Here is a 13,426-nt window from a genome sequence, read left to right as displayed (position 1 = left end):
GCCTTGGAAAGTTAAGTTGGTGACGCTTCTACCAGTCAAGTGGATCGGTGTCTGGGTCAACCTGCTGGACCACAGGTCAGTTGTTGCGGAGTAGAATGACATCCCCTCCAGCTCCGCAGAAATCCTTTGGCGTGTACTATTGTACAGCCGAGGCAAGGCAACGTCAGAAAAATGTTTACGGCTTGGTAGCACGTACCTGGGGTCCAAAGCTTTGAGAAGGTGAATAAACCCCGGCTTTTCCACGGTGTATATGGGCACCATATCTTTTGCGATATACATCGCGACTGCATCCGTGATGGCTTTCCACCGGGCACTCTTCTTCTCATGCGGAGTACAGTTGGTGAATGTCTCCAAAATGCTGGGTTGTTGTTGTGAGGTGGCGGCGGCGGCGGCGGCGGCGCTTGTGCTCCCGCGGTCCTGCTCCCTCCTCAGGGCAACAACACTTCTCCCACTCGGCGGCATGCCTCTGTTTGAGGTGCTGCATTAAATTTGTTGTGCTGCTTGATTTTGTAGCAATAGCTTTTAGACAGACCTTACATCGTGGTGCTGTTTGTTCTGTGTCAGATGACACGAACCCGAACCATTTCCAGACTACCGAAGACACATTCTTCCCTCTCTTATGAACGAGAGCTTCACTGCTGGCCGCCATTGTTTTCGTTTGTAAACAATGCGCGCGCACTCTACTACGGGAGCCCAACGGGGGGGAGGGGTGGGGGCGATTTTCTCGATTTTCAATAAAACACATCGCCTTAAAGCACACATTCGAATTAATCGATTAAATCGATTTATCGCCCAGCCCTACTGGCCAGTAATTCAAGCATTGCATTAAATACATGGCTATAAAACCGTAGTATGTGTTTAGGAAACCTGCTTAAAACCAACTTTAGACTTTGTGGTACATGGAAATAGGAGCGTTCTTAGCTTCTACACCTTTAGACCAGAGTGTGGGAGGATGGAATCTTACCAAGAGCATGGAAACAAGCTGTGATTACGATAAGAAAACCTGGCAAGGATCTGTCTCCATCCACTAACTACAGGAAATAAATGAGTATCGATTGGGTTTCAGACTTGTCAACTCAGTACACTGTTGGAAATGGCACACCTCAAGGCAGTGTGATAAGCCCGCTACTTTTCATCATTACGATCAATGACGTCTTCACATAGGCAACAGTAGATACCGGTCACTGTTTACTGATTATGGGAGGAAGGAACATGGAGCAGACACTCAGGAAAGTACGAGCATCAGTTGAAGAGGTGGTGGAGTTGGTATATGATTAGTGGAGTAAGTTCTCAGTCGAACAAAACTACAATGGTCTCTTTCACTTGGAAGATAAAAATGTATGTTGAAGAATTAGAAAGGTTTGGAAACATTTGAATTTCTTTTTGATTCCCCGTTAACATTGACAGACCATATCAGGATCATAGAGGAATAATGTGGAAAAAGTAATGCATGTGATGAGATATTTGACTGGTGGGAATTGGGAGCAAGTTGTCCATTGTTGAAAAGAATGTATGTGGCCTTGATAAGATCTGTGTTGGATTACGGCAGTATAACGTACGGCTCAGCAGCCAGGTCTCATATAAGGAAATTGAATGTGATTCAGTTACAGATATTGAGAGAGTGCAGTGGGGCTTCTAAAACACTGCCCGTACCGAACCTTTCGGGAGAAATGGGAGAAATGCCATTGGAATTAAGAAGGATGCAACTGATGGTCGATTGCTGGGCTAATTTGGAGGGACGTATCATTCTCACCCTGCAAACGGAGTGTAGGAGGGCGGCGAGAATGGTAGCTATCAGAGGGATGACTTTGGTTGGCTATACATGTTGGTATTTGTTAGAGGTAAAAAGAAAAGACAATGAACGGGTTTGAGGACGTGGGATTGCGGCTGAATCTGACACAGTTTAGCATTTCCCCATAGTGTCAAGCATTTTCTGCTGTGTCTCTTGTATGACAGGTGCTACAAATAAAGTTTATAATTATTATTATAACACTTTGGCATAAATAGCTAACACTTCAGTGGTTACATTGTCCATGCTAACTGTCATGACTTGACAAAAACACAATCTAAAAGCCACTAAACATCCCTCCTTACGGTCTGTTTGTTATTGTGTCCAAGTCAAGAAGAAAAAGAAATCGGGCAGCATCAAGTGCCCCTGTCTTCACAGCGCTCTTCCTTTTTATGGGCAGAATCACGGCACCCACAGGAACACCACCAGTCTTGGGGCCATCAAAATCAAAGACCGCATCAGCATTGTCGAAATCAGCTATATGTTCAGCCATGACATTGAAAATATTTTTGCCAACAGTAAGTTAATCTTTCTGTACTCACAAACACAAAACTCCAGCGCTCACATTTCCACCGTAGTCGTCCAGCAACACGTCACTTATAGACATTTCAGAACAAGACTTTTCCTAGAGCGACAATATTAACAATCTGAGCCTGTTGGTGGCAAAACTAACACTTTTAGTGGAAGTAAATGACATGCAGCCCGAGAACTGCTCCATCTACAGTGCTATAAATTGGTGTCCCCGTTAGTTACTTAGACTCAAAAACATGGAACAAAAGGCTCCAGGTCGAACAATGCAAAAGTTACTTTTGACTTTTATGGCTTCCAAAAACTGCACACCTTCAAGCACAATCTTTAGAGCACACAAAGTACCGTGAAACTGTAATCCTACCTGAAGTGATTTGTTCGTCAGCTGTTCGAGTCTCATTTTATGTCCATAAAAAGATTAAACTGTATTTTATTAAAGATCAGGTATTCTCTTATCCTCCATCCATGATGGAACTAATGTGTGCTTTTTAATCACAAATTAAATAATGACTAGAAAGTAGTACACTGTTTGTCTCTGCAGCTGTACTTCAAGCACAATCACGCTGAAGCTGTTTTACTGTAAAACATAACAATAAAGATCTTACCGTAACAGTAAAATCAAAAGTCTAACTGTGACCTGATACTGTGGTTAGGTAGATACAAAATGGACATCATCTGCACATAACTCCTGATTCACAAGAGGTTAAAGGACAAGACAACATTCAAAAACAGCACAGAAAAGCCAATAAACCAAGTCCATAAAGCTATTTTTAGAAACGCAACCAGTAAAAGTAATTCTCCTTACCGGAGTTCAAATTCTGTCTGTGCAGAAGGAGTCTGTCTGCTCTCATGAAGTCTCCTCTTGACTGGATTATCAAATTAACTCACTGAAAAAGAATCATGGATTGGCTTTTGATGCTTTTTGAGGAGCTTGTTAATGGCCGATTAGGATGATTAGGATGAGTTACGTAGAAATGATCGGTAGAGGAGGGAGACAGTCGGAGAAACAGAGACAGTCCTACTCTGATACGTCCCACATCATCCGATGAAGACTCACTTTCTATGCAGTTTGAGGCCTATTCTCTTTAACTATACCTTACAGTGCACATTTATTTTCATATCCTAGTACTTTGTATTAATACTAAGTATATGGCAACTTAAATTCCCGGTATGTGGACATTAGATATTTGGCAGACTGGACTGTGACTCAGACTCTTGAAGCCTCTCACTGTTGCTCGTTCTTCTCTGTGTTTTACTGTCTTTGATGAATAGATCGTGGGTGGGACAATAAAGCGGCTTTGGTCCATCTGTCATAATAATAATAATAATAATAATGTGTGCCATTGCTCCATTGTGGCCTCTTGGGATAATATTCGAAGACATCGCATTATTAGCACCACATCAAGTTGCATTGGTCTCAGGCGCCATTGAATAAACCTGAAAAAGAACTTGGGGAAATGATGCACCTTACTGTTGTATTCAAGCAGTGAAAATTGGGTCGACGTGGCCCAAAGTGGAATTATAGTTACGGCTCAAACCCAGGTGACATATTCATTAACCGGGATAAGGGATACCTCAAAGGGGAGACACTGATGGAAGACACAACATCAAACAGACAGAGTTAGAGAAATAAAGAGAGATCATTTCAATTCAAAAGATAGATGTGATGGATGGAGAAAAGAGTCGGAGAGCTGGAGCCATTTCTAATGGTGAAGAAGGTCTGAACGTCCCGCTCACCTACTGTAGGTTCACTGATTTAAGGAAATGGAATTCATGGAGGTGTTAGTATCATGCTAAACACTTTAGACAGAAAACATATTTTATTAATCTCCTTTTTGTAATAGTTGCTAAATTTGGTCTTAAAATACTTCGATATTCGACACAATAGTGTGCACTGTTCATATGGAGGTGTGAATCTAATTTAACAGTCAAATGTTAATGCATTGGCAAACAATGCAACCTCCCCGAATGCATCAAAGGGAAGATTCAACTAGTTACTTGAAGAAAAATCACAGAACAAAACAAAAAAAGAAAGCTGACTCGCATTGTCGAGCTGTGCAGTTAATTTAGGTTTTACTGGCGTTAATTACTGTTTGTCATGCTCAAACTAGTATTGAAACAACGTCGACTGTGGATCATCAACATTGATTTGAACAGTTTTCATTCGAAGGTTTTTTGTGTGAAAAATACAAAATTTAAACTGAAGCCGGTTGATTGTCCTGAATACTTGGAACATTATTTCTTGGAAGTGATTTTAGGGGATTTAATGCCTTTGTTGATAACAATCGTGGCGAGTTGACAGAAAATGAACCGAGGACGCTGCAGTTCATGGTCGGTAAACCAAGTTCAAATGGACTACATAGTATAGGGATGGCAGCAGGAGCCTCGCTGGTGGAAATGTTCTAATAATCCTGTTTGCAGCGTGTGAATAGTAAACGAGGTGTCACGTTTCACTGCGGTGCAACACTACATCACAGGTGGGTGTGGTCACAAGCAAAACAGACCTGCACCTTTCAACCCATAGAGGGCAGTGCAGCGATGTTGATGTGTTTCTCTTTAAGTTTATTGGCGGACGTAGAACGGATCCATCTTCTTTGAAACAGGTGTGAATGCCCTTCAGAGCAATTAAAGGAAGAGTGAAATCTGATCTGCTCAGCTACTTCCAGATGTTACACTACTGTAAATGTATTCCTCTCCCCAAACCAAATATGATGACCGAGAAACTCTCACACTGCGTAGAGACTCCTGCTGGGATCTTCATCTTTTACTTATTCGTCTTTTCGAAAGGACTCTTTCAAAGGAAGAACAATTTCAAACTAACTGAATCAGATTACTGAATTCATTTGGTTGCACCACATCAGGATACCGTCCAGATGAAGTCAACGTATCCTCATAGAACGGTCTGTATGAAATCCCACAAATATCCAGCAACACGAGGGGTCAGTGCACCTGCAGTATTTATGCAACATACAGTAACTTGGTTAGGTTCAGATAAAAGATTGTGGTTTGGGCTAAAGACACACTTTTGTTTGAAACACTTGGTTAATTTCAGGGCAACAAGCATGCTTAGTAACTTATGAAGGTGGTATTATGCAACTTACAACAAAAGTAAACTAAACGTTGACCTTTCACACCGGACATGAAGAGCAGTCTCCTGGGTGAAAGTCCTGTGTTTGTTTGACCCATCCATCCACTGTGACCTCCCGACGGGAACTTTGAGGCTCTTTATTTTACGTCACCCGACTTCCTTAGAGGCAGCCCAACACGTCCTGGCTCACGGTTACAGATTCAGAAACCGATTCACTGATGAATGTCAAGAGAACCATCCTGTTCTCATGAGAGGAGCTGTAAACCACACTGACGACATACTGTCTGATGTCAAAAGAATGAAGTTCTAACCCCGAGTCTTTGTCCCAAAGTGTCTGTCGTGATGTTTGTGACGTGTTCTTCGTACTGATATTATAGTTGCATCATTATTTTAAGCCCAGCCGGGATGTTTTTCCTGAATTCACAACGGTGACATCACGGGGTCTGATAAAGCGCCAGTGTGTGACGAGATGGAATGAGAATGTGTTCGAATTGAAGATATCTGTAAAATTGGTCATATTGTGTCTTTGTAGCCGCATTTAAATTGAAAGCATCAGCGTTGTTAAACACATGCTGATTGTCTCTGTGTCACTGTGACCTCTGACCCTTCACATGTTGTGTACTCTGTAATAACTCACCTGAATGAGAAGGGGAGTGTCACTTTAAAATGACCAGTATAAATTAACGATCATCTGTATTCAAGATCAAATTGTGGTTATGATAATGGCAAACGTATTGTATGTATTTAAGTAAACAACAAAATAATGTGTGTTATGTTTTCTCTCTGTTTTACTGCAGAACTTAAAATAAGATCACATCACAAAAGTTGCGTCTTTGACCTACAGAGTCACGTCTCTCCTTCCTTTCACTCAAGTGCGCACATACGCAGCGACATAATAACCATGAATCATGTTGGACAAATGTAGAGCGACAATGACGGAAGAGAGCGAGGGAGGGTGGGGGAGAGATGGACGCACGCTTTCCTCACTTCAGGGCTGAAGAGGAGGGACTAGACCACAGCGGGTTGGTGTCCTCTGAGTTCAGGCAGAGCGGCATAGCGCAACATCTCCGCTGCTGACTCCGCTCAGTCTCTCAAATCTCCTCCACCTCTCCTCAAGGCTTCTCCACTTTCCCCCCGTGTCCCTGTCTCTCTCCACGTCTTCTCTCCGGTGTCTCCAGACGCGCACCGACAGTCGCTCCTCGCTGGTCTCTTACGCACGGACACTTTCTCCACATTCCGCCGCGCTCCGCGTATCGTTTCCCTCCCACGAAGACTCCCGAGCGCCAGCCACGACCTCGTGCTGCTACTTTCTCTTCTTCAGGTTCAGTAATTAGTTGTTTTTGGTTTGAGCTGGGACTGAAGAACAATGCGCTTCTGGCTCGTGGGGATTTAGTGTCGTGACATGCTTTCAGGACCCGGCGTCTCCACAAGGAAATGGTGAGTTAAAGCCGGTTTATTCTCGCAGATTATCAGCCCGCTGTGCGCGTCTCCAGTGTGAGCGGCTGACCTCTGTAGATGAGTGTGACCTTCCCTCAAATGAAGAAACATCTTAATACTCGGATAATCCTGCAGTCATTTCAAGTTTGTGGTACCTGCGTGTGAGTCCGAAGTCACCTTGAGGTATTTGGAATCTCCGAGATCATTAGATTCCCATTTTAGATACACATTCAATGACCAGATTTCCTCTGAACAGAGAGATTCATCTGATGTTAGTTGCATTTTGATATCATTATGATTTTGTTATAGGAGTGATGGTAACGTCAGGAGTAATCTATGATGGAATGTGTTCAATTGCGTCCAATAACGTTAAACAATAGATTCTCGTGTTTTACTGTCAGTGTAACAATCAACTAAATATTGTAACCTGTAGTCTTTTGACCTCCACGTACAGAAACTCTCATTCCCCTGCTTCAGACCGACCTGTTTAGATATGAAGTACATCGTGTTTCCATGCTGCACAGATCAGTAACATATCGTTGAGGAGGGCTATAGATCCTCAGGGTGGGTTGACTGTCAGCTGTCACACGTGTGTGTGTGTGTGTGTGTGTGAAGCAGGAGGCTGTAGCGACACGATCCTGTCAGTGAACAGTATCTCCGATGGAACATCAGCTCTATTGCTGCGTTGTTGGACGTTATTGTGTTTCTGTGGGTTTCATTTAAGAGTAACAGCAACTAACTGCGCTGGATGACTTTTGAACTCTTCTAACTGATTTGTGATCATACGTGTGTTTCCCCTCCATCTCTTACTGCTCTGTTGTGAGTTTGAACTGAAACAGTTTCTAAATGAGCTTTTTTGACATTCATTTCCATCGGCTCTTGTGATCTCTTCAGTTTTACCCTGAACTCAGATTTGCCTGGCAACGCCTACTTTTACAAAATTACCTATTTCATGCAAATAAAACATTGTTTTTAAAGGCTGTAAGAATTATACAAGTGTATGATTTTGAGGTAGTAATGCGTAGAATTCTCAATGTGTTCCTGTCAGCTACATTTGAGGAGTTTATTACAGTATTGATTACAATCTCTTGCCAGATTCCTCTGAAATCTGCCTTTCCTCTCTCTCTCTCTATCTCAATTTAAAAACATTTAAATGCTGTAAAATACCACAATCAGACTGCAGGTCATTTTATTTCATTGCTTTAAATCCAGTGTTTGACACAAACTGTTCTAAAAGGTATTCATGGGATCTGCAACTAAAATACTGAACTTGCACTGGACTGATTACACTGAGCAGTTGCTTGAGGACTTTGATTCTTATGGTTGTGTAATATTTATGGACCAGACATGCATGGGATCAACGTGCCTGGATCAAAGGTGCAGGTACAACGTGTCGTCGTATTGACTGATATGGTGATGGCCGCTGCACGCTGTACAGTTCTCCTCTCCGGCTCGCCCACGACCGCTCAGAGGCTGCAGGAAAAGAAGCACGTGGGATGGATTAGAGCGCAGCCACGGTACTCTGTGTTACAGTCGATTTAAATCACTTGGTCTAAATGAAACATCCTCGTGGGCGTCAGGACTTCTGAGATTGACCCTAAAACACTGGTGTCAAAAATATGGCTAAAATCAGATTTTTAAAGTTTTTTTCTGCCTGCATGCAGATGTGCACGTAAGCACACACTCCCCTCATTTACACTGGGACAATGCAGTCGTGAGTGCACACAGGAAAACAAGATGTATTCTGTCAGAAGAGATGAATCAGAAATAGCAGCAGCTCATTATAGTTTTTCTTGAATCGGCTTGTGGATGTGAACCTCTCCTCCCACGCGATAACAAGGAGAAGCTCCTCTCCAGATGCGCCTGTGATTATGTCGACTTTCGGTGGTTTGCTTTCCCGTAGAGTGGTGCTGTTGTATTTTTCTCGAAGGTCTCAGTATTAGAGTGTGTTTGCTCTTTGTGTATCAACTGGCGATTGCCTTTCGTCTGTGCATGGTTGTGTATGTGCATACGTCTGTGACTGAGGCTGTGTTTGCACTGGGGTTTGAAAGCCTTTAAGGATTCCAGTCTATTGCACAAGATGTGGTGAAACCCACAGTTCGTTATTGTCAGGCAAAAATCATACTTTTATGAAATAGTTGATACGTCTGTACAAAAGGTGACATTTCTATGAAAGTCACATGACATCGATGTCACAATCTTCACGGACACATTACTTTGTACAAGTCAAAGTTTTGATGTTCACGACGTCTAGCATCCCAACGGAAAACGTTACCCGAGTTATCATCGTATCATCCTCGCTGTCAGCTTCTTTCTTGGTTAAAGTATCTAATACACCCGGCGGCGGCGTCTCCGTGTTTCGTTTTGCTGGACCTAGCAACCGAAACTAAGGGGGGCGGGACTTAGGATCGGTCAAGGTTTTTTTGGGGGGGATTTTTTTCTGCATTGAGAGATTTCCGTCCACTAGAGGGCAGAATGTGGACTTTAAAACAAAGTGATGAACTGTCTTCACCTGTCCTCTGTAACATCCTGCTGTTCCTGTGATCAATGTGCAGAGCAATGTTTAGAGTCCATTCATGTGTCAGTGCTGTAAAGAACAGTCAATACATGCATGTCAAAGAAACTGATTCCAGCATTGATAGTGCTACTCATCAGCTGACATTCAGTCGAGGACACGCAGCACTGCTGCATATCAGTGAACATATCGACGCTCAACACTTTCTCATGTGTACATTCGGGGACATTGTGCACAATACGGCCGAGGCTGCAGGCAGGTGCATTGGACCGCTGCACCATGGGATACATGGACAAAGACCTGCTGGCAAAATGATGAATTCCACCGCAGTCCTCGACAGATTATATGCAAATATTCTGCATTCATGATTTTATTTTTGGGCAGACATAATGCTAACCCACAGCATTCGGGGGCCAATGGAGCCAGTCGTGAGATGTTCATGCCCTGCAGGGAAACAGTGATGTAAGCTGGTGCATCATGTCTTTGGCCCGTCTTACTCTTTTACGTCTCACGCTGAATATAATCTTTCCCCCAGCCCTGTCTATGGGTTCAGTGGCCAAAACTGTACATTGACTGTACTTTTTTTGCTGTGAATGGATATTATACAATTGCCAGAACAACCAAAGACAGAAGGTTGACAATGAACACGTTAATTAAAGGGACAGCGTGTCGGATTTGGCAGCTTCTAGTTGCAGATTGCAAGACTTCCGTAACGTGAGCCGCCAAGTGCAAAACCATGGTGAAGGAGTTTGTGTGGTACGACAGTTTTGCAGTCTGCGGCTCACGTTAACTCAGTTTCACAAGCCAGTAGAGAACCTACGGTCGCCTTTAGGTAGTGCTGGGCGGTACAGCCAACATCTGGTATCACGATATAGCATCTTTTTTGGTCATTCAATTTAATAAAAAGACACACAACAAAGCCTACTTTGGTGTACTCCTCTGTTAATTAAATACGTACAAATGAAAACGAATGAGTATTTTAACTTTAAATCACTTTAAATAAACTTTAAACCTTTGTGCAAAATGGACGGTGAAATCATAAATTTTGCACATTTCTTAAATCACAATGAACTGAGTGTAAAGTGCGACGTAAAAACAAAACCGCAATCTTCAAATGATATTCCCTCAAAATGTTCCATGTCAGATTTCCTGAGAAATTGAAGATGCTATGCGGTTGTTGTTATCAATTCAGACGACGTAATTGTGTTTCACGATTGAAATGATCATATGAAATTTCTTTCAACCTTCAGGTTCTTCTCTTTCAGCGTTTTGTTTGTTTCAGGTGATTATACACGAATGAAAACAGTTATGAATATTATTATTATTCACTTTCTGCTAATAGATCCCTCAAAATGCAACACACTGGCCCTTTAAGAGTTGCTATTTTTAAGTACAGCTGTGCAGTCTCCTCCGTGCTTATTGCCATTTCTATTGCACTTTTTGTGGCTCTGGCAGAAGAAGATGACCTTTCCGTTCTTAATCCCACCTAAAAAGCTCTGGCTGGTTGTTTTTCTGACAGTGGAATTGTAGTGGTTGAGAATCAGGCTGGATTTGTTCGGTTGTAGATCTCCTAAATATTTGCCAAAGCAAAAAGGGTGCAAATAACATGATTTATAAGAGATGCTGCTCACAGTTTAGTCCGACAATTACTATAAATGCACATGTAGACAGATATTTAATCTGCTAGTATTTGACATATTGTGGATGTTGGGTCAGAAACAGCCTCGTGGCGTTGATGATAATCTGTGTCTGACTTTATCCTGAAACACACAAACACACTGACAGTGTGTTTTCAGGATTTTTGGGGACATTACATCGACTTAAATTCATTTCCTGGAACCCTGACTGTTGTAAGCGCTACCAGCCTTATCCTAACCCTGAACCAAGCCTTCAGCCTCAAATGTGATGATTTATGTTATTGGCATTTTAATTTATCCCCATAATATCTTACTTTGACATTCATTTCCCAAAGATTTATCTGAACCATAACCATCTTTACCCGATCAGGGACACGTCTTTTGTCTCCAATTGGACAAAGTGGCCACGATTAACTGGCCTTTCGTCTGAAATCTTTCCCTGAAGGAAAAGCATCTGCTGGTGACAGTGGTACCAGTTCCACTGGATATCTTACATGAACATGCATTCATCTGTAGAGCGCTGACTTTCATCTTTACTCTTAGATCTTTAGATCCTCCCCTCACGATTCTAGCTGAGAGTTATGAGTTGCACCTTTACTTATGAAGGCAATAAAATGATAACACGGAGGCTGCATAGTCTGAACCGAGATAACAGTCTTTATTGCTCCCACAGTGTCAACGGCAGAGCATTACAGCTTCACTGCTTCCTTTCACAGTTACCAGAGGGATTTAAATTCCCTCGCTGAGAGGCCACTCAGCTAAAGAGCTTACAGTCGGGACAAAAAACATGCTTAGTGTTGGGTTTCAATCTGAAATATTGCCAAATAGGTGGTATTGCATTTTGCTTCAACACCAAATCAATAACTGCCAAAACAAAGCCACCTCCTCGTCGGTCAACTCTCCTCACTCTCGTCTCGTGGACAGTGGAATCAGCCTCCTGCTACTCTGCTGCTGCTGCTGCTGCTGTGGAGCACTTTCTGCTCCTAACTGTACGTCTCCTGTCAGGTCTGTAATCTGTAGGACTCACAGCAGCTCGGTGAAAAGCCTGCCTCCGTAGAGAGGGATTCTCCTGGAAGGCATTCAAAGTGTTTCTCGTGGTTGTTCACATGAGAAGTGACCGACAGAGAGGCGTGTTTAGAATGACAAAAGAGAGCTCAAAGTCACTTTCACACCTCCACACACCTGCCCGAAGTGGAATGTCGGCACGTCAAGTTTCACAGAGAAATGTATTCCGACTCCTGCTTCTCTGTGCTGCCACACTCTCACTTTATAATTGTATGATCCGCCGGCCGACTGCAGACAACGCGGGTGTTCTGTGTGAATGCGAACATGCAACGTGTAGAAGCAACAATCAGACCAGAACACGAGTGGAATACGCTTCTTTTGCATGATAATTAATAACTCTAATAAATCCGTTCCATGTGAGTTAGCAGCTTGAAATATTGGTCTCTATAGAGAAACAAAGACACACACAGATGTGATTTGCATATTGTTCAGCAGCGGCGGGATGAGGTGGAAATCTTCTTGATGTTTGTAAAAATACAGTGGTAAATAAATATAGTAGTGGACGATAAATGTAGATATGGACGGCAGTCCAATGTTACTACTCCTAGACTCCATTCAGACGTTTGTTGTATTGTCCTCACGAGAAAAACAGCAGCAGTGGTCATTTGTTTGGTTTTATTAAAATGAACGATGTTCAGGTTTTCTCAGAGAGGGATCTCTTGTGTTTGTGAGACGTTTGACTGTCGGAAACGAGTGAGACGTTGACGTAACGTTGCAAGTCCTCTCAGGGAGGAGATCAGTGTTACTTTGATACGTTGTTTCCCCAACAACTGTCAATGCTGTCATGTTTTAACCATGACCAGAATCGTTCCCTTAATCAAGCAGGTTTTTAATTACTGAATGCAAAATCGTTGCCTGACAATTACCAAGTCACTTCTGAGCACTGATCAGCTGCACTGGTAAACCCTCGGGGTAAAGCCTGCCGCCATAGAGAGGGTCTCTCCTGGAAGGCATTCATGGAAGAAGTGACAGAAAGACGTGTTTGGAATGACAACAGAGAGCTCAAACCAAACGCACACACAGCCCAATGACTGTGAATGTTGGCTTGTCAGTTTCACAAAGTTACGGGAATTGTCGGCCGCAGACCCTCTTTGATTCAGAAGTGGGAAAGGTGGGAGATTACCACCCAGTCTCACGGAAGTTGATAAAATAGTCACACAAATCAGCCCATTTCAGATTTGTATTTGGTTTTTTTTCGTGTGTGTCACTCATCACAAAAACAAAATGCCTCCGAGAAAGTTTTTTCTCGTTTTTTCTCGTTTTTCATGGTGAACTCACAAATTAAACGCATTCATGCGACGATGCAACGGTCACAGCTTTTGATGGAGTTTTATTCATTGAGAAAGACTATTTATGGTGGATGGGTG

Source organism: Melanostigma gelatinosum (assembly GCF_949748355.1).
Source record: "Melanostigma gelatinosum genome assembly, chromosome: 5".
Lineage (NCBI taxonomy): Eukaryota > Metazoa > Chordata > Actinopteri > Perciformes > Zoarcidae > Melanostigma > Melanostigma gelatinosum.
Note: the sequence above shows the minus strand (reverse complement) of the source record.